This window comes from Lynx rufus, unplaced genomic scaffold (genome assembly GCF_022079265.1).
Source record: "Lynx rufus isolate CCGP_SWC_20201006 ecotype Redwood Valley unplaced genomic scaffold, mLynRuf1.p SCAF_25, whole genome shotgun sequence".
Taxonomy (NCBI): domain Eukaryota; kingdom Metazoa; phylum Chordata; class Mammalia; order Carnivora; family Felidae; genus Lynx; species Lynx rufus.
Genome location: NW_025814840.1, coordinates 19,190,326 through 19,212,460, shown reverse-complemented (window position 1 = coordinate 19,212,460; position 22,135 = coordinate 19,190,326).

Sequence of the window (22,135 nt, the reverse complement as noted above, 5' to 3'; positions counted from 1 at the left end):
GGACAGAGAGAGACAGAGCATGAACGGGGGAGGGGCAGAGAGAGAGGGAGACACAGAATCGGAAACAGGCTCCAGGCTCTGACGCGGGGCTCGAACTCACGGACCGCGAGATCGTGACCTGGCTGAAGTCAGACGCTCAACCGACTGGGCCACCCAGGCGCCCCAGGCAGAAACGTTTTTAAAAGTACGTCTTGAGGTAAACATAAAGTTGACCCACTTCAGAGCTCAGCCATCGTTAAACTTGCAGCTTGGTATTGCAGAGGAGATTTTATGAGTCGTGCTTTAAGGAGATGCCACCTTCGCTTAACTCCTACGGTGTAGGCCAGTCATGATTTAAAAATACAATATACTTCCCAAGTGTTTTCTCTCTTTTTGACCACGTATGTGGAAGCGAACCTTTTGTAATGTTCTCTGTGTTTGACAGACTTCAGAGAAACCACGCAGCTATTACCCAAGCCAAAATGAAGGCAGAGTCTTCTCCCCGACTGTCGTAACCTGGTGCCTTACCAAGTTGTGCTTCTCTCTTTTTCACGCGTAAATGATGTTGAGCAGGACGCTGTCCTTGAAAATGCTATGAACGAGGTGGTATGAAATAAATTCTGACCTACAGATACAACTGCGCTTGCCTTTTCTGCCCAAGAGTGTCAGTGGAGGAGGAAGTTCGGCCCCATCGAAAAGGAGGCCGGTTGGCAAGCCTCAGGCTTCCGTGCTGGGAAGCTGGAAAAGCCCAGAGGCATTTTGGGAATCCTCCCTAACCAACATTAAGTGCTTATTGAAAATGGGGTTTTGAGAATTCTGGGGTCACGGTCTGACTTCGGCGCTCTCTGACGTCAGACGCAGGTGTCTGTAGTGGATCACGTGCTGGTGGCCCGTGTGTGTCCCCGACAGGAGCACTGTTCTTGGAGCCAAAGGTCTAGGCTCAGAGAAGCACGTAGTGTCTGATGATGGGGAGGTCCCTGGATGTGAGCCTCCGTTCCCTTACGTGTGAAAGTACTGCCTCCCCCCCCCCCCCCAGGCTATTTGAATCCTGAATGAGAACACATGTGCACATGTGGGTTAGATGGCCAAGATCTGGAATAGCCATGAAAGGGATTAGAAGGTGCCGTGGGCCCCACCGGCTTTGCAGTGGAGACCAGCAGGGCTCAGGGTTCCTCGTCTCCGAGGGCTGGGAGGTGCCCACGTGGTGTATGTGAACTTGTGGTCAGCCTTCCCATCGTGCCGCCAGGATGCAGCCCTTACACCAGGGGAGGTGGCCCTGAGGACAGGAACATTCTGAGAGGCCAGATGTCCTCCTGCTTCCACCCTTCAGCCTCAAGGGTCATCTAATGAAGGATGGGCCTGTCCACTCCCTACCCCACGGAGCCTCTGAGGCCAGGCTTTGACTTTTCATGCACCCTGGAAGGCTGTGCAGAGAGCATTTAGATTACTGACCACTTGTATGTGCCCCGAAGTGCTAAAACCCAGCTTGCCCTCACTGGCCTCCACAGGCAGCCTCAAGCCAGCTCCGAGGGGCCTGGAAGTTTCTCTTCACCCAGCCCCAGTTTGCCTGCCGTATCCAGGATAGGTCTTCCCAGGCTACATGGACAGAGCACGTGGTATGAAGTAAATTCTGACCTATGGATGTAACTGTACTTGCCTTTTCTACCAAAGAATGTCATTAGAATGACAGTCCCTGCGGATCTTCTTTCTGGTCAGCGAGATGTAAATATCCCGGAGATATTTACAAGACCTGAAGGAGGTGGGAGAATGACAAGTATCCTGGGAGAAAAGTTTCATAAAGGGAACATGGTTGTGATTCCTTAAGCAGCTTAAACGTCCTGCGTCTAAACTTTAGCAGCTGTAGGGGGGATAAGCACGGCACCTACCCCCGTGGGCTGGTGGGGTTCTGAGTGTAACGTGCGAGTGCGCCGGAAGTGCCCGGTAAAGGTCGCCTCGGATTGGTCTCGTTGGGAAGTTCCGTGGGGAAGCTCATTTCTTTCACAGCGGGACGCCTACGTGATTAGCTTACGAGTGGCCCCGAATGGCTCTCATCGTCATCCCTACTAATTTTGGGTGAGGCTTCTGCTTTTTATGGGTAAGAGCACATCTATGTTTCATTTTTTACGAGATCAGAGCAAAGCAATATGAATTATTTCCAACAGTCCCGGAACAGAGATGCTGCCACTTGGGGAGCTGGGCCTGCTGGGGGCGGCCACCCACTGGGGGGATACCGGGGACACGTGTGTGCACGTGCGTGTGCTAGTCCCCCAGGAGGGGAAGATGGCATTCAGCCCGTGAAGGTGCTTTGGTGAGTCTGAGTGAGACAACAACGTAAGATTTGTGCGGAAGGGAAGGATCATGCTCTGGGGTGTCCCTTGATTCCTTTCACGCAAGAAGCTCTTGCTAGCACATTCGGCCTTGTGAATCCAGAGTCCTTTGCCCACCCGAGCCAACCAGGCTCCCCTGTGCAATCCGAACAACACAACCGAGTCTTGAAGAGACACGGTCTGCCTGCGAGAGAGGCACGTGGGGGTGGGGAACCTGACGTGCATCTCCAACAAGATGTGCGTCCTCTAAATTGCATTCAGTTCCCTTGACTGTCCCACAGATACTTCGTTCTGGCAGTTTCCATTCGCTACTTTGACAAATTACTACGAACTCAGGGGCTTAAAACAATACAGATTTCCTTACCTGACGGTCCCGGAAGTGGGAAGTCGAAAATGGGTCTTACTGGGCTAAGATCAAGCTGATGACCGGCCTGTGTTCCTTCCTGGAGGCTCTAGGGAGCCATCTTCTTTCTTCTTCTAAGCTCTGGAGCCCATCTGCATTCCTTGGCTCACGATTCTCGCCCACCTTCAAAGCCAGCAATGGCCGGTCAGGTCTTTCTTGGCATCCTGCTGACACTGATTCTTCCGCCTCTGCTTTCACACTTAAGGAACCTCATTATTATATGGGGCCTCCTTGGAGAGTCCAGGGTAATCTCCCCACGTCAGGGTCTGTGGATAAGCGGTTTCAATCTCATCTGCAGCTTCTGTTCCCCTTGTGGACATCTTTGGGGGCCATTCTTCTGACCACACTCCCGTCCGGGAGATCAGCTCATGGCTCCCCAGATCGTTACCCCCCTCTTTCGTTAGGGAATGTCCAGAAACACAGCAGTCAGCGGCCTTGTCGGTCAGACATGGGCAAACGTTGGCAAGGCCCCCTTTGGCTCAGCCGGCCAACGAAGGATAGATGTGCCAGGGTGAGGGCTACTGAGGGGAGCAGTCAGTGACTGAATATTTCTGGTCCCACTGGCGAAAACACCTCTAATGTGACCTGGGTGAAATCTTGTCTTACCTTTATCTCACGAAACATCCAGATCTCCTGCTCTCCGTATTCTTCAAGACACCACAAGCAGCTTTTTTATGATTCGGCATCTCAAGGAGGTTCCCAAAGAGAGAGCATGCGGTCATCATACCAAGTGCCCGAGTTTCCCTTCCCAAGACAGTGTTTTCTCCTATGACGTTAGGAGGGTGGTTTCTGATTAGGATTTGGCCTGAACTGGGGAGAAAAGGCACTAAAAATGATGACGTGAATGTTTGATGTCTTTGCCCGGTTTTGCAGAAACAGGATCCGCCTTCACGGAGCCCTTGCTAACGTTGCCTCCTGATCAAAGAGCTCAAGGTGTAACGTTGATTTGGCCTGCGGTGGCTGTCACTGTGGGAAGCGTTCCCGCGAGGGCGTGTGTCCTTACACTCCAAGCATACTGCTTCGGAGTGTTTAAAACGTAAAGCACAAATAGAACTCAGGCGTTGGAAAATATCCCTGAGCACAGAAGCTTTGGGGAGAGGCGTGGGCATGAGTCACCCTTTGACAGATTCTGGAGAATAGTTGGTTCAGGGTTTAACTTGAAGACAAGCCCCATATTGTACGTGGCCGGTGGAAGACGGAGTCGTGCGCTTCAGCAGCGAATATTAAGAGTGACATTTTACCATGGAAATCATGACTCCTATCACTCGTCATGGATTTAGGATACGCCAGACCCAGCCTGGCTGGTGCTTAATCCCATGTTGAGCCTGCTCGAGTGTCTGAAGAGGCACTTGTTAGGAACTTAGAACTCTGATACCTAAACCGTCATTAGGGGCGCGTGGGTGGCTCGGTCGGTTAAGCGTCCTACTCTTGATTTTGGCTCAGGTCACGATCTCATGTTTGGGAAATCGAGACCCCACCTCAGGCTCTGTGCAGGGCATGCTGCTTAAGATTCTCTCTCTTCCTCTCCCTCTGCTCTTCTGCTGCTGCTCTCTCTCTCTCTCTCCAAAAAAAAAAAAAAAACCCGTCCAACACGCCCCCCAAAACCCCACATCACTCGTAGCAGTAACAGTAGAACTGATTTGGCTTGCCTCATTTATTTAGAAAATGTTTTATTGACAAATGTACAGAAGAATCACGTATATACAAAGTCACCCAGAACCCCCAAACTTCTCCCTCTGCTTTGATCTTCTTGTCTCTCCCTGATCTTCCAGGGTTCCTACGTTTTATTCTGGGACAATATCTCAGGCCAGACCACAAGGCTAGAAGGGCTGCCCATGGGCTACTGTTGTTCACTAATGCTCTAAACCACGCAGTCAGAGATGAGTGGAGTTTCCAAGCATTTATTTAATCTACAAAATTTACCTCCTTTGTCCCTTTATTTCAGGAACTAAGGGATGCGAATGAGGGTAGGGCCATTATATGGATTGTTACTGCCTTTGCAACAGCCTCTGTTAATTGTTAGGATCAGCTCTAGTGTTGCTGAGGGCTCACCCAAAGTTAGACACTCTCCGTGTCCCCAGTCACCAGGTCCCTAATCGAAACCACCTCGTCTTTATCCCCAGAACTCATCAGGTATTATTGAAAGTCAAGTGTTCCTCTTTCAAAATAGAAAAAAGGAGAAGGGAATCAAATATTGTTTAGATAAACAATTGTTTAGATAAAACAGTTAAACAAGTTTCTTACAGAGGAGATCAGGAAACAACAAGGCTTTACAAGAGGAGAAAACGTGTTGGTAAGTATCATCATACCTGAAATTTAGGAGTAACATTCACTTATTTAGCATGAAAAAATATTTTACCTATTACCATAAACCTGTCTAAATCTTCTCCTGACCAAATTGTGTTAGAAATGAACAAATAAATACATCTCTTCTAACCTCATACCTCCCATGGTGGGCATCGATTGGATTGGTTGCTATTGTCCTTATTTATTAGAGAGAGAGAGAGAAAAAAAACTCATTGGCTAAGTAACAGATTCTGCATGAGTTAGCGGTAGAACCATTCATCGCTGAGTATATTTTTAAAAAAATTTTTTTTTCAACGTTTATTTATTTTTGGGACAGAGAGAGACAGAGCATGAACGGGGGAGGGGCAGAGAGAGAGGGAGACACAGAATCGGAAACAGGCTCCAGGCCCTGAGCCATCAGCCCAGAGCCTGACGTGGGGCTCGAACTCACGGACCGCGAGATCGTGACCTGGCTGAAGTCGGACGCTTAACCGACTGCGCCACCCAGGCGCCCCTAAAGGGGTCTTTAAAACCACCGGTAGGGAGGGAAGGGAGGGTGGGTGATGGGTACTGAGGAGGGCACCTTTTGGGATGAGCACTGGGTGTTGTATGGAAACCAATTTGACAATAAATTTCATATTAAAAAAAAAATAAAACCACCGGTAGGGATATCCTAACTCAACGATCTATTTCTGTATAACAAACCACCCCGTCACTTGGCTTAGCGGTTTAAAACAACAACAGGTCTTGTGATCCTGTGTGTTGACCCAGTTCATGGGGCAGTTCTGCTGAGGTCACACGCAGCAGGGAGCTCGACCTAGGTGACTGTCTAAGGAAACCCTGGGTCTCTCTCCTTGTGGCCTCTCATCTTCAGTGTCTAGCCCGAGTTTCTTTACAACACGGAGACTGACTTCCAGGAGTGAATGTGCCAAGAGAGAACGCTCCGGCGGGCAAGGGCTTATCGAGGTGTTTGCAGCATGTTAAGGTCCACGGGTCAAAGCGAGTCCCAGAGACAACGTGGGTGGGAGGTGGAAGGAGCGGCACGAATATGTGGACGCAGGAAGATATGCTTATTGGGGCCTGTCCAGTGGACCCATGTGGGAAAGCAAGGCTGTGCGGCTGGTGCAGTCCATCATTCTGTCCAGGATGAAGAGAGGGGGGTCGTATGTACAGGTGGAGAATACAACTGGTCCGGCAGCCAGGACTTGTGGTAATAAAAGGCGTGTTTGGCACTTCTGTTCTTTCATTTAGGGTCTGAGTGTTCGAATGGGTGACATAGTATGTTGCCTAAACTCTTCATTGAATCTTTTTTTTTTTTTAACTTTGTATATTTCTTTTGAGAGAGACAGAGACAGCTCGAGTGGGGCAGGGGCAGAGAGAGAGAGGAAGACAGAAAATCCCAAGCAGGCTCCGAGCTCCCAGCACAGAGCTCAGCGAGGGGCTTGATCCCATGAATCCAACCATGAGATCATGACCTGAGCCAAAACCGAAGTCAGACACTTAACCGATCGAGCCACCCGGGTGCCCCACTTCACTGAGTCTTCTTTGCCGACAGAGTACAACACGCTTAGAATGGGTGAAAATGGGCACCTTGCTGAGTGTGCAGACAGCTGGATGGACGGAGTTTGGGGATTTCTGTTGCTTCCACCTCTTGTTTCCATCTTTCTTTTTCCAGCAAAAGGGACAGAGTTCAGCTGCAGTTGGACAAATGAAATAATATAGAGCACAGCGTATATGAAGCACTTTAAAAACCTTGTATTAAGACTATCACTGTTGCTCCTGTGATGATTAGTAAGGAGAATTCTATACAGAACTGGAATTCTTCCCAGCCATCTGTTAAGGACCCATTTCCCACAGCAATAGAATTAGTTAACAGCATGGCTAGTTTTATCTGATTTGGACAGTTCCCGTTCTTCTGCAATGCCCTGTTTACACTCCCAAGACTTTAGTTTGCTTTTCTCTTGCGTGCAGTTTTTTTTTTTAATATTTATTTTTGAGAGAGAGAGAGAGCACGAGTGGGGGAGGAGCAGTTAGAGGGAGACACAGAATGGAAGCAGGCCCCAGGCTCTGAGCTGTCAGCACAGAGCCCGACGCGGGGCTCAAACTCATGAACTGCGAGATCATGACCTGTGCCGAAGCCGGACGCTCAAGCGAATGAGCCACCCAGGAGCCCCATCTTGCGTGCAGTTTCAGTGTGTCCACACTTGGGATCTAAAGGAGAATCCAGATTGCCGTAGGGCAGCATGTCCCCAGCAAGGGTTGATGGCACAGAGCCGAGAGCAATGCCCCAGGATCGCTGGGCTCCCGGCGGCCTCATCCTGCCTGTGCCACTGACCAGCTCTATGCATTTGGAGAGTGAGTTTAATCCCTTTGGGCTTTCATTTCTTCAACTCACCAGGAGGTGAAGCTATGACGTCTCCATTGCCCCTCTTCTCCGTTATTTTAAGATAATCGCGCTTCTTTTCAGCCTTGATCTTCACGGGCTTAGGAGCTTTCATCTTTTTTTAAATTTTTTTTAATGTTTATTTATTTTTGAGACAGAGAGCATGAACGGGGGAGGGTCAGAGAGAGACGGAGACACAGAATCTGAAACAGGCTCCAGGCTCTGAGCTGTCAGCACAGAGCCCGACGCGGGGCTCGAACTCATGGACTGCGAGATCGTGACCTGAGCCAAAGTCGGTCGCCCAACTGACTGAGCCACCCAGGCGCCCCAGGAGCTTTCATCTTAAGCAAAATCAGTATCAAGTGACGTAGCCAGTAAGTCTCACCAAATTCCAAGTCCAGAAAATAACGAATCGAGACCTCCAGTTTGCCGGTCGTTACCTCTATCAGGAAAAGAAGTTATTATGCACCTATGTGGACATGCCATTGTGATACCGAATGCAAAGAATCCTTGTCCTTCAAGAACGTACCACGCTGGATATGGAAAGTCATGTGGAGAGAAAAATGCTCCCTCTTTGATCTGTTCTTAGGGAGAATTGCCCAAGTTAATCAGTCTCTTTGGGGAGACGGACTTATCTCTTATTGACTCAATAACAATTACCTTTTTAACAATGAACCGTAACCTTTAACCACAAATGTGCCACGATTTAAGCAACATCGTAATAGTGTCAGCTGACAAAAATGTGTTAGTCCTCAAATGCTTATTAATTGGGGACCTTTATCCCCAGAGCACTGTGTTGAGCACAGGTCTACCAGGCCTTGGTTTTGACGACTTACTGCATAGCACATACCGGAAAAGTGATTCCTATGCATGTGGCCGCTGTGAATAAAGAATGAGTCAGGGGAACTGCACGTGTGGGAAGAAGTTATGTTTGGAAACTACCGTTAACCGCTGTTGGAGCACTTTTAACTCATAAAATTGATATTTTCTCAGTATAAGAGTATTGGAAAAAACTAGAAACCTAGAAGGAAGAAAAACAATCATAGTGCTATCACCGAAGAGTTTGGTATTTTTCTGTTTTTAAAAATTTTTTTAATGTTTTTATTTATTTTTGGGACAGAGAGAGACAGAGCATGAGCAGGGGAGGGGCAGAGAGAGAGGGAGACACAGAATCCGAAGCGGGCTCCAGGCTCTGAGCTGTCAGCACAGAGCCCGATGCGGGGCTTGAACTCACGGACCGTGAGATCATGACCTGAGCCAAAGTCAGACGCTTAACCAACTGCGCAACCCCTGCGCCCCATTTTATTGATTGATTGATTGATTTTTGGTATTTATCTTCCAGGACTTTCTTTTATGCACTTAAGCTCCCCCCTCACTGTCCATTTCTGTCTTTCAGACCCTGACTATCCTTAGGCACTTTCCACATGTATAGCTCAGCTAGCGCTGGGCCAGTCTGCCCATTAAGACTTTGATGAGGTCAGCTTAAACTCCCTTCCTACATCTCTGGGAAGTTTGGGGAGTTCCTCAGGATTTCTGAAGTGGACTTCTCATTTCTTCTGGAATGTCATTAAAAATATTTTTTTTAATGTTTATTTATTTTTGAGACAGAGAGAGAGAGAGAGAGAGACAGAACACGTGTGGGGGAGAGAGAGAGGGAGACACAGAATCCAAAGCAGGCTTCAGGCTCTGAGCTGTCAGCACAGAGCCCAAGGCGGGGCTCGAACCCACGAACCGTGAGATCATGACCTGAGCTGAAGTAGAACGCTTAGCCAACTGAGCCGCCCAGGCAGCCATGGAATTTCATTTTTTGAGTTTTTGTCTTGTGAATGTTCTTTAATCTTCCATACTAGTTGGATCCGAATGAGCTGGTGAGGGATGGGGCCAAAGGTTTAGCTCAGCTCAGTTTTAGGGTTCTAACGAGGCGTGGGATGGCAGTCACCAGGTGAAGTACTCCTGCTCCCGTAGAGATGCTCTTTGCTGATCAGTAAGCCAGATCTTGAACGTGAGACCCCTTGACGGGTAGGTCGAGGAACAGCGCACCTCCTTTCCTCCAAGCGGTTGTCGCGTGTCTTGTCTTCTCTGTCCTTCTGTGTCAGTTCCGGGAAGCAGAAATGGGGTTAGGGGTGTGAGAAGTGTATGGAGGGTATGATGTCTCTGGAAGATAAAAGGGAGGAAGCAGGCTGCCCTGGGCCACCACAGGTGGTGATGCAGGTTGAACGGTCTTGGTCAATCTGAGGGGAAGCTCCGAGCACGGGTGCCCTTCAGAGGGTCCCCACTTTGGGCAGGGGTAGCCTCACCCTGGTATCCTGCCTTCTCGGTCAGCTGGGGGCCGTCTCCCTCTGTGATCCTCCCAGGTGGGCTGCAAGCTTTTTTTGGAGGGGAGATGGGGACAGAGACCCGTGCCTGCCACACCAACCTAGTGAATCTGAGAGGACCATGGCTTAAAGCTCAGTCCTGAACATATTGATATGTGTTGGCCTCTGATACGTGCTTTAAATAACCGTATTTAAGCGGCAAAACAACCCTGAGTTCACTTTTATTTTCTATAAATGAAAGGTGAGAAAACTTAAGCTCAGAGAGCTTAAGTAATTTGTCCAAGTTCAATGGCTAGAAAATGGCAGAGCCAGGGGATTTGAAAGCATGAAACAAAATGATCATCAGCACAGGGTATAGAAACTTGTCTTATATTCTCACAAAAATAGAGGATGTGCATTCAGCTTATCCAGAGAATGTAGGGATTTTGCCCTGGTCACAGAGTGTGGTGGGAGGGAGAGAGTAGAGAATTAATCACATCAACATGGGACAGAGGACACGAGTGCCTGGTAGGACCAGCTACCTCATGGCCACCTGCTTCCAGAATATTGGCCTAAAGCACCTGGCTCACACTAGGCTAACATTCAGAAAGTAAAGGCAGAGGAACAGTGTATAATCGGGAGGGGCTGGGGACAAGGCCTTTCAGATTCCCATCTGCTCTTATCAAACTAGAAACTGGAAGGTCTGGCCCTACGTTCATCCTTTCACAAAGCAAAGAGGGTCCCTTTAAGTTTCTGGAAAGTCCACCCACAAGTGATGGGAGAGGAGACATCTTTGTCATGACATCCAAGGTGGAATTTTTTTTTTTAATGTTTATTTTTGAGAGAGAGAGAGGCAGAGCGTGAGCAGGGGAGGGGCAGAGAGAGAGGGAGACACAGAATCCGAAGCAGGCTCCAGGCTCCCAGCTGTCAGCCCAGAGCCCAACATGAGGCTCGAACTCACGGACCATGAGATCATGACCTGAGCCAAAGTTGGACCCTCAAGCGACTGAGCCACCCACGTGCCCCCCAAGGTGGAATTTTGAAAGGTCCTCAGCAAAAGATGACCGTTAAACTCTCACTCTGTTTCATTCAGTTCATCCTGTTAGTCCAACACTGAGAATAGACACCAAGATATCCATGCCAAAGGTTCAAGTGAGGGCAAAATGATTGCTTAATTCCCAGTGCGGGTATCTGTCCAAACATCCCGTCTCGGGGAACAGAATGGTAAGCACGTGCTCAGGTCCCGGGGCTGCACCCGAGAAGAAGACCATGGTCCTAGATGGGCCAACCTGGACTTGAGGGCGATTTGACAGGTGGCCTCCAATCTAGGGTTGCCATGCAATATTTGGAATGTACTTATCCCCCAAAATTATGGGTTCTCTGTCTGCAATTCAATTTTTTTTTGACTTGGCGTTTTATCTGTATTTATTTATATTTCAAAATCTTGTGTTTTATCTGGCGGCACTGCTCTACTTACAATCTCCAGAACCGAAGAACAGAGCCAAAGTGTCAATCCAAAGGGGCTGGACAAAAAATTGTAGATTTTTTTTTGTTCCGTTTTGTGGGTTTTTTGTGTTTTGTGTTTTTTTAACTTTTATTTAATTTATTGTTATTTTTGTTTTCATTCAAAAACTTTTTTAATGTTTATTTAGTTTTGAGAGACAGAGACAGAGTGTGAGTGGGGAGGGGCAGAGAGAGAGGGAGCCAAAGAATCCGAAGCACGCTCCAGGCTCCGAGCTGTCAGCACAGAGCCCGACGCCGGGCTCGAACTCATGAACCGTGAGATCATGACCTGAGCTGAAGTCAGATGCCCAACTGACTGAGCCACCCAGGCACCCCTTTAATTTATTCTTTTAATTTACATCCAAATTAGTTAGCATATAGTGCGACAGTAATTTCAGGAGTAGATTCCTTTTAATGCCCCTTACCCATTTAGCCCCTCCTCCCTCCTGCAACCCCTCCAGTAACCCTCTGTTTGTTCTCCATATTTAAGAGTCTCTTATGTCAAAAATGTAGATTTTAATAACTGGGCAAAGAGATCAATTAGATCAAGGCAGGTGCTTTTGAATTGTTGGGATCATGAAAACTATTGCCTAATTGATAGGCACTGTGTGCTACATAACGTGTTTGATGAAGGCAGGAGAGTCGTTAAAAAGGGGTATCTAAGACGTAGCTACTATTATTAGCCCTCTGTGACAGCTGAGGAAACTGAGGCACGGGAGTGTAGGTGACCTAGGACACACAAGTGATGGAAAGGGGACTTGAGCCGTAGGGGGTCTGCCTTTCAGATCTTTCGTTTGTTTATAAAAACGGGTGCTTAAAGACCCTAGAAACCTCCTGCTGAAGACAACTCCTCTGTGCATGGATTAGGGATGGGTTAACGGAGGGGAAAATTAAACTTATCAGACTCTTCCTTAATAGTCACGGATTAATAAAAGGAGGACATTGTTCTAGGCAGAGGGAGTTTTCAATAAGAGTCGTATGTGACGTGTTGCTTGTTCAAAAAACCCAGAGGTCACACATGCTCTCTTGTGAGTTACAATACCTTACGTCTCCAGAGCACCTCGTTTGTCAACTGTTCGCGGATTTGGCACGACGTTTGCGAAGCACGTGGTGTGTGCGTTTCGTACTGGGCTGAGTTTTCTGTTTGTTCTTCTAGGTCTCCTTGGCTGCCCTTCTCAACTTCGCTGTGTGGCGGGAAAGTTGACCTCTTCCCTCTTCGGCACCTGGATCTCTGCTTCCTGTTAGATTTAGCTGATGGCAGGCACTGGGGGACATGGGAGCTGGAAAGAGCTTGGAGGTTTCTCACCTGGCTCCTTCCCTTAACAGATAAATGGTGGCTCTGCGTGTTTGATGCTTCCCCCCGGAACCCCAGGTCCTGTCTGCAGCCACCGCTCTGAGTTCCGATCAGTGCTCCCCACCTGACACCCCAGGCCTAGGGATGGTAACCTTCCTGTTGCTTAGCCCTGGGGGCTTCTCTATGGCTCATTGGTTTCCTTAATCCTCTTCTGACTCTTCTAGATAGCCTGTCACTTAAGCCTGTTTGGTTACCCCTTTGAGTGTGTCACCTCGTTCCCGCCGGGACACTGATTGATAGCAAGCTTCATTCTCTCCCCTATGATTACTGCTTTCCGGATTGTCCATAAAACCTGACACGCAAAAAAATTCAAACCCGAGACAAAACCCCCGAGGTGACAGAATATACTCGTGAGAAAATAAAACCCAAATGGCATGCATGCTGGCTGTGCCCCAAGGAGGAGAGAGGCTGTCACTGTTGGTACAGTGGGTTTGCATTGCACTGATCAGGGTCCATTGCCAAAGAACTTCCCATATGTGTTTTATCAATATAAGTGTCATGTATTGTAAAGCGACCCATAGAATCGCCATTGCTGAACCACAGGGTGCATGTCATTTCTATCAATGTATAATGTCACGTACATACACGTACACACGTCGCGTATAAAGACCTCTAGTAACTGGGGTTAGCCAGAAAGAAAGAAAATCGCGCAGGACAGATGACTGCTGTGTTTGCTGAATACATTTTGCGCTGCTCTAAGAGATGTTATAGAGAACAAAAAAGGATGTTCTAGGAAAGAAAATTTTACTTGTGTGTGAGGGGAAACTTCATAACCGTGTGAGATCCAAAAAGAATTTACAGTTTAGCTGGAGGTTATTTTTTCATAAGAATCACTTGGTTTTTTTGGCTTTTGCTCAGAGGAAATGTCATGAGTTTCATTACGTGATGTAAATAATTTAAAAAATAAGTTTACTAGGCAGTCTCTGATAGCCTCTCTTTTTATTTATGTATTTACTTTTGAGACAGAGCACGAGCAGGGGAGGGGCAGAGAGAGAAGGAGACACAGAATCCGAAGCAGGCTCCAGGCTCCGAGCTGTCAGCACAGAACCCGACGCGGGGCTCGAACTCACGAACTGTGAGATCATGACCTGAGCCGAAGTCGGTCGCTTAACTGACTGAACCACCCCGGCGCCCCTGATGGTCTCTCTTTTTTTAATGCATATTTATTTTTGAGAGAGACAGATAGAGCGCAAGCGGGGAGGGGCAGAGAGAGAGGGAGACACAGAATCCGAGGCAGGACCCAGGCTCTGAGCTGTCACTGGAGATCATGACCTGAGCCGGAGGTGGACACTTAACCAACTGAGCCACCCAGGCGCCCCCCCGACGATGGCCTCTCGTAATGTAGCTTTTGTTTTGTTGTTGTTTTTTCTTGTATGCTAAGAGCTGAATTTTAACGAGCCTGAAAGGAAAATGGGTTCTTGGCAGGAATATCTAAAAGTTAGCAGTCTTTTGCATTGGGGAGGGGGGTGTGGTATGAGAAAAAAATAGCTCACAATGTGTTAATGTAGCTGTCAGAACACTGCCGGGCTCACAGTAGCTGTTCTATAATTGCCTGCTAGCATTATTATTGTTATTTATTTTTTTTCTAAACTTCTTTTTGACGTTCATTTATTTTTGAGACAGAGAGAGACAGAGCGTGAACGGGGGAAGGCCAGAGAGAGAGAGAGAGAGAGAGAGACACAGAATCTGAGACAGGCTCCAGGTTCCGAGCTGTCAGCACAGAGCCCGAGGCGGGGCTCGAACTCACGGACCACGAGATCACGACCTGAGCCGAAGTCGGACGCCCAACCGCCTGAGCCACCCAGGCGCCCCTGTAGTTCTACTTCGACAGCAGCTTTTTACACAACACTTCGGGGTTCAGTAGGCCCAACCATCGCTCTTCCAAAAATGGGCTCTGCTCCACCTCCCCACAGCAGGACCACCCCCCTGCCCCCTCTCCCCCCTTCCCCCCTTCCCCCCAGCCCCTCTGCAGTTTGTCTCTGCTGACCTGATCTCTACTTCTGCAGAGACTCTGGAGAGACTGAAAAGGAAGAACCGGACCTTGCTATACAGGCTGCGACCCAGAAGGAAGGAGCTTCGGGGGCCTGAATGCCCTGTCCCCAACTTCTGCATCTCAGCCTGACGTCGTCCACTGTCAGCTCCCTACTGAAGACCGGCTGCTGAGTCACACCGCTCAGGCCATGACACGACGCGCGCAGCCCCAAAGTGGTCATACACTGTCCTTCCGCAGGTGCTTACACAGAAGGTAAAAATGAGGATGAGGGAACATTAGTATCGGTTTCTCAATAGAAAGTGTGATTCTTTGGTAATTATAGTGTATCCTTGAGCTGGCACAGCAGACGAATAGACATCAAGGACCTGAAACTAGACTGGAACCTTTAATTTTTTTTTTATGTTTATTTATTTTTGAGAGACAGAGACAGAACACGAGTGGGTTGGGGCAGAGAGAGAGGGAGACACAGAATCGGAAGTGGGCTCCAGGCTCTAAGCTGTCAGCACAGAACCTGAAGCCGGGCTCGAACTCACGAGCTGTGAGATCATGACCTGAGCTGAAGTCGGACGCTCAGCCGACTGAGCTACCCAGGCGCCCCTAGACTGGAATCTTTAAACTTGATTACGCAGTAGTTAAGTTGACTACTTCTGTTTTGTGCTTTCTATTTCCTTAAAATATTTCAGGTCCTTGTAAGATTCTGATTAACATGCTTGCCGTTTTCACAGAGTATGAGGCTTATTTTTAAAAAATTTTTTAAAATGTTTATTTACTTTTGAAAGAGAGAGAGAGACAGAGACAGAGAGAGAGACAGAGCGTGAGCGTGGGAGGAGTAGAGAGAGAGGGAGACACAGAATCCAAAGCAGGCTCCAGGCTCTAAGCTGTCTGCACAGTGCCTGATGCGGGGCTCGAACTCCCGACCGGTGAGATCAGACCCGAGCCAAAGTCAGACGCCCAACGGACTGAGCCACTCAGGGGCCCCCCCTCAGTGACTCATTTCCAAGAGTATGGACACAGGAGGAAAAGCAGCTTCGTAGGGAAGACTGGCAAACACCTCACTGACCAGGTGATGAATGCCAATGTCATCAGGGTAAGTCACATTGGTAGCAGGTAGCCTTGGATATGATGTGATGAGAAGGACACTTCACTTCTGTGGTCTTTCTCCCGAAAACCATGGTCTAATCATAAGAAAAGCATCAGATAAACTCAAATTGAAGCACATTCTACAAAATCTCTGACTGGGACTCCACAAAGCTATCAAGGTCACCTGAACAAGGAAAGTCTGAGAAACTGTCACAGCGTAGAGGGGGCTAAAGAAACATGCCAACCAAATATGACGTGTGTGTGTGTGTGTGTGTGTGTGTGTGGGGAAACCCCAAATATGATGTGGTGTTGTGGGTGGGACCCCGTAACAAAAAAAGGACATTAGGAGGAAACTAGTGGAACCCAAATAATGTGTGGAATTTACTTAACAGTGACACGCCCGGGTTGGCTCCTTAGTTATGACAAATGGGGCACATGAATGTAAGATGTTAACAATAGAAGGGACGGGGGAGGGTTTTGAAGAAACTCTATGTACTATCTTTGCAGCTTCTCTGTACGTTGAAAAATATTCTAAAGTGCGAGTGTGTTGAAATTAAACAAGAAGGGCACGGGCCGTTTCCAATCCCAAAATTGATCCAAGGGCTCAGAGCTGTTTGCTCACACCAGCTTCTGCCTCTCAGATGCTGTCACTCAGCACTAGTACGTGATTACTAAAATAAACGAAGTCTACGTTTCACTGGTGAATAGCTTGTGGCAAGAAGTGACTAAATATCAAATACGTTGATGAACTGTAATTGGAGGGAGAAAAGAAATCAAGTCAAATTCTGTATGCTAATGGTCTGTAAAACAAGGCAAAACAGCGAAGAGAAATAACTCGGTTCGCAGTTGTCACTTCCAGCCTCATTTCGTTGGCCAGGGCCAGTCATGGCCACACCTGTCCCACGAGGGGGAGGGGTGATTGTAGTCCCATAGGCGGGCCAGGGTATTTATCTTTTTCCATCCTTTGGATCTGAATCTAAGTGCCACTTCCCAGGCTCCTATGACTTTGGGCTCCTTGTTGGCTCCGATTTGGAATTTTTCTCTGCCTATCCTGAATGAACGTCCCTCTTGGTCCAGTCTGGTCTCGGGAACACAAAGTCCTTCCCGCTTGGCCCCCGAAGCACATGGACAAAAATAATACTATCTGTGTTGCAACATGAAAGGTCATCAGAATTCAAGAGTTGAGGCTGGGGAGGAGCGCGGACTTGAACAAACCAGGACCCGAGCGTGCTCTGCGGGCCTGCAGTGAGGGACCTGGGCGGGCTGGACCAGAAGACTTTCTTGGAAAGTGGCGGGGGTAAGGGGGAGGGGCTGTGGTATTGGATGGGGAGGGGCCCTGTGTGCTCAGCGGAGAAGTTTGCACTTGGTGAGCAGAGAGAATCCCCGAAGGAATGTTGAATGCAAGTTGCCTTGTTCCAGGAAGATGAATCTGGTGATGGTTCTCAGGAAGAGTCGCGGCAGACTGTCTGGTTAGGGGTCATAATCTGGGAGATATTAACCACGGTCATTCAAATTACCGTGAGCATGTTGAAATAGAAAGCAGGGAAAAGAAATTCAAAGGCGCGAGACAGGAGTTGTGAGTTTTAACTCCAGAAAGTGTTCCTCTATTATTGCCTACTATTCTGTTCTCAAGATATGGGAGAAAACGATTTCCCAGAGGTGTGCATGGAGATGCTTGCTTATAATAAACTGCTCCGGGGTAGCTATTTTCTCTCTTTCTCATCTGATTTTTCCCGAAGCACTGTATTATCCTTATTTCTGCTCCTCCTTCTCTCAAAGTAACCTCATCTTTAGGTGGCTCACGGGGTCGCTTCTGCCTTTGATGAAGTAGCCGCTGGGCGAAGAGCCAAGATCAGGCAATTGCATGTTTAGAAATGGCCTTGTTGCACCTGCTGGGCTAAATCACAGTTCGTGGGGCCGGCCGGCTGGCCGCAGCGCTCTCGCGATGCCCTGGAGAGTCTTGTGTTTGCTGGTGTGAACTCCCTCATCGGTGTCCTCTCATTCCCCCCGAGGGCGGCCACTGGCTGGGATTTCTGTTTCGCGAAAGAAAGCCATGGGACTGGTCTCTTTGCCCTAAGCGTGCGATCGACTTGGAGAGCAAATATTGTAAAAGGCGAGCAGAAATCGGGCAGTAAAGGGGCAAGGGCTGGAGGGAGGGGCAGTGATTGCCCTGGGTCTTCCCCTCAGGGGTGGCACACAGCATCTGGGAACTGGGCTCAGCCAGCTGTCTCCTCTCCGCAGAAAAAACTGTTGCTCTTCTCATGAACTGCTGTTTAGCTGATAACCGTATCGCTCTTCTAGGTACTTCCCTCCTTTACAGAGACTTTTATAGCATATGTGGGGTCCCTTGGCTAAGGGAGAAGAGGTTTGCCTACGATGGTCAAGCACAGTGCATAACACAGGGGTAAAAAGAAAGGAAACATCACAGCTTGCCGTTAAGTTTCCAACTCTCTCTTGTTTCTTTGGGCCGTGGCTTAATTTTGCTTTGTTTCAGAAAACGTTAGCATATAAGATTCACTTTGGCCCTTCTCCTTCCTCGAGTAGAAGTGAATGAATTTCAGTGGCATTTGCTCTGGCCACAGGCTATTTCATTAGCTAAATAAAAGTGTCATTAATTTTTCGTGATCTCGTAATTATACCGGATGGTAGACTCTGGCGTAAGCAGGTAGTTCCACTGTTCCCGTTCAGTTTACTCTTTTGTATTTCCCCTGGACGGCGGGGCCCTACTCATGTACATAACTACATAGAGATTAAAAAACCAGCGTTTAAGGTTAGATACTGTCATTGTTCTCCTTTCTGTTCTGGAATCAGAGGACGCTTCTCTGTGGGGAAGCTCTGCTTCCAGAAAGAGGGCCCTCGCGGGGCTTGGAGGAAGGGAGCAGGCAAGAAGTCACTCAGACAAAACCCACTAGGCACCTGGAGAATCTGACAGTCCGTGATGAAATAGACAAATTGTGATGAAATAGACAAATTGCCGTTTCTTTTTCATGAAGGAAAGAATTTTAGATCGGTTAGGTGAATATGTTTAAAGTACAAATAATTCTTTGCTCCTGCTGGTAGCTTTTAAGACACGTAGAAGAAACAGTCGTTTCAAATGGCATTTGAATTGCACAGCTAGCACCAAATTTAACTATTGCTTTACGGTTTGAAAACATTCACAGTGACACGTATACACAGCAGTGTGGATCGCACATGTAGATCTCACAGAGAGAAGGTGGAGCAAAAAAAATCTCGACCCGGAAGATTATATATGGTTTATTCACATGATAATTACTTATATTAAAAAAAATAGACTAGAGAGTAGTGTTAGAAGACCAGAGAGGGGTTATCACTGGGGATCATGATGGGAAGAGGAGACGAAGGGAACCTCTCGGGCGCTGGCAACGTTCTGTTTCCGATGCTGAGTGCGGGTTAACAGGAGGTTCTTCACTTTGAATTAAGTCACTGCAAGTTGCGTGCATTTTTGTAAATAGTTCGCACTTCTGGAAGTTTTTAAAAAATATTTATTTATTTATTTTGAGAGAGAGCGTGTGTGCGCGCGCGCGTGCGCAAGTGGGGGAGAGGCAGAGAGAGGAGAGAGAATCCCAAGCAGGCTCCATGCTGTCAGCACAGAGCCCAACCTGGGGCTCGATCCCACGAACTGTGAGATCACAACCTGAACCCAAATCAAGAGTGGGACATTTAACCAACTGAGCCACCCAGGTGCCTCTTTGCACTTCCAAAAGTTTAAAAAAGGAAATAACCTCTTACTGAGAGAGAGAGAGAGAGAGAGAGAGTGTGCATAGTCGTATAAATTATTTCATTTAACTTCTTGACAACAACCTGTAGCAGGAGGCATGTGGGTGGGTTGTTCCCCTCCCTGCCCCCTCTTCCCGAGGTTCTGTGGGTCCCGGAGAATTGCTCTTTGCTCCTGATTTGACAAAGGCCTGGCCCACCCATCTTCTGAGATGAGTGCGATACATTCCTTTCCCTGGACCACACCTGCTAGTATGGTTCACTGATTAGAATGTTCCAGCAGAATCGGGGGAGATGAGAGGAAGCAGAGAAGCCCTCTTGACCCTGAGTATGGTATAGAAGAAGCCAAAGGCACATGCAGTCCCACACTTGGCTTCATAAGAAAGCAGAGACACGAAATACGCAGTTTCAAAGCACTTGGACCCGTTATTAATCTTCTCTGCGAGTGAATATGACCTTTGTCTCTCTTTCTAACCCTAGACTTGGAAGCTGTCATAGCCGAAGGCGTTCACAAGTGTGTCAGGAGAAGATCAGAGAGAACAGGCCATTTCCAGGAGATTATTTCTACTCTGGGTTACATCTGTGACAGATTTTTTTTTCCTTTGGGATATGCTTATTACATCTCTGATCAGTCTCTGCCAATGAGTATCTTTTCTGACTGTCCACTTGGGGGGTGACCCTTCTTCTCCTCATTAGGAACATGTATTTTAGGACTGTCACTGTTTATCCTCCGCTCAGGACTGGCCAGCCACAAATAAGGAGAGCAACATAGATCTGCTCTGAGGACCGAGAATTCTCAGCGACCTCTGAAAATTTTCTTCTTTATTTGCAGTTCCATCAAAGGAAGGGATTGAACTAGATCCCTTCCACCTGAGCGTTGTAGTTTTGACTCTTAAACTTCTACAAGACTTCTAGTTAAACTTCCAGAGGATTGAACCAATGCCATTCCCAAAACCTCACTAAAATGACTGTAAATGAGCGAATGACTGAATGATATAAATCCACAAGAGCAAGGAGAAGGGTAGTGGTGAGCACAGAAGACAAGAGACATCCGCACAGTTTTGGCAGGTAAAGGAAGATTGGTAACTGATCAACAGGGCAGAGAAAACAGGGATTTGCATGTCTGCAGAGAAGGAACGCAAACGAGAAGTCAGTCAATGCTACAGCAGAGCCCAGAGGGCTGGAGGCCCCCAGGGCCTCAGAAAGTGGGATGACTGACTGGTGAGGTACAAAACAAGACTGGCTGAAAATGTATACAAGGGACAGATAGACACATCCTTCCCCATTCCCTGCTCTACTTCCTCCTTAACCCACACAACCAAGAGGATAATTTATTTTGCAGAGAAATCAAACCAGAGAGACTTTGGACTTAGTGATATGAGCAGAATTAAGCGTGAGGTGCCCTACTAAAAAGAGGGAAATAGGCAAAATCCTACACTCTGAGTGCAGCCCCCCAAAAAGATGTAAAGGCAGGAACACACGGAGGTTTCCCAAGGAAACAGAGTCAGGATAACCCACCACCCTGGGTGGTAGAGCCCACCAGGTGCTAGCTCCAGTCACCTTTTTACTGTCTCACTTCTAGCAAAAAGAGAATGTCACCAGACACCTCAGGAAAGTTTTTACCATGACAGGCCAGAACTGAAACAGATGAAAGAAAGGAATGTTGAAGGAAATGAGAGACAATGCTGGAAGAAAAAAACATCAAGAGATAAGAGGATTTTGTATCCATGAAACAAGAACAGTATGCCAGTCAAGAAACAAAACAAAAACAAAATCAAAAAACACTTTAGAGAAAAAGAACGCTTTTGAAAATTTAAAAAACTACAGTAGCAAAAATACACATTAAAGGAAACATTTTTCTTATCAGAATAAGGGTATGAAAACCATCACTAAGCCCAAACCCAAATACAGAAAGGACCCACATCAGCCTCCAAATCCTTGCACCCAGAGATTGAGAAAAGCCAACCTCTGCTGGCTGCCTGGTCTCGAATGTAGTGGAATCAGCAGGAAAGTGGGAAGGTCACTGATATGCAAAGGGCTTCTTCGAACACAACCAGGTCACAAACAAACTAAAGACTAAGTAGGAACACAAATCCCCACTGATGTCTCTGTGTGGAAGTTTGAAACCAGCAAGAACGACGTGACCGCCAGTGATAACTACCATATGGGTTTCCTCTTGCTGCTGTAACAACCACACACTTAGGGGCGAGAAACAGCACAAATGCATTATTTTAAATGAGTCCCATCTGGGTCTCACTGGGCTAAAATCACGGTACCAACAGGGTTGCCTTTTCTTCTGGAGGCTTGAGGAGGCATCCATTTCCTTGAGCATTAGGATTGTTAGTCGAATTGAGTTCTGTGTGGTTGTAGCACCCGGGTTCCCATCTCCTTGCTGGCCGTCAGCTGAGGGTCGATCCCAAGCGTTGAGAAGCTTCCTGCGTTTCCTGGCTCATCTTCAAGCCAGTAATGGTGGGCCAGGTTCCTCTCAGCCTTCCAGTCTCTCCTGCCTCTTTTCCCATCTTCCCATCTCTCTGACACTGCTGGGTTGTCTACTTTTAATGTAACACAGTCACAGGGCCAGGGATTAGGACACGGACATCTTTGGGAGCCATTATTTGGACTGCCACACTTCAGAACGCTTTACCAGAAATATGGCCATATCCACATCTCAGGTTGACGCTCCTGATTGTTGCTGTGATGTTGATGAATTTGTAGCTGGTGAGGTGAAGGGAGAATAAGCAGGTGAGACGTGAGGAAGTGACTAAGGAAGTCGGATATACATTACAAGTATTGCTACA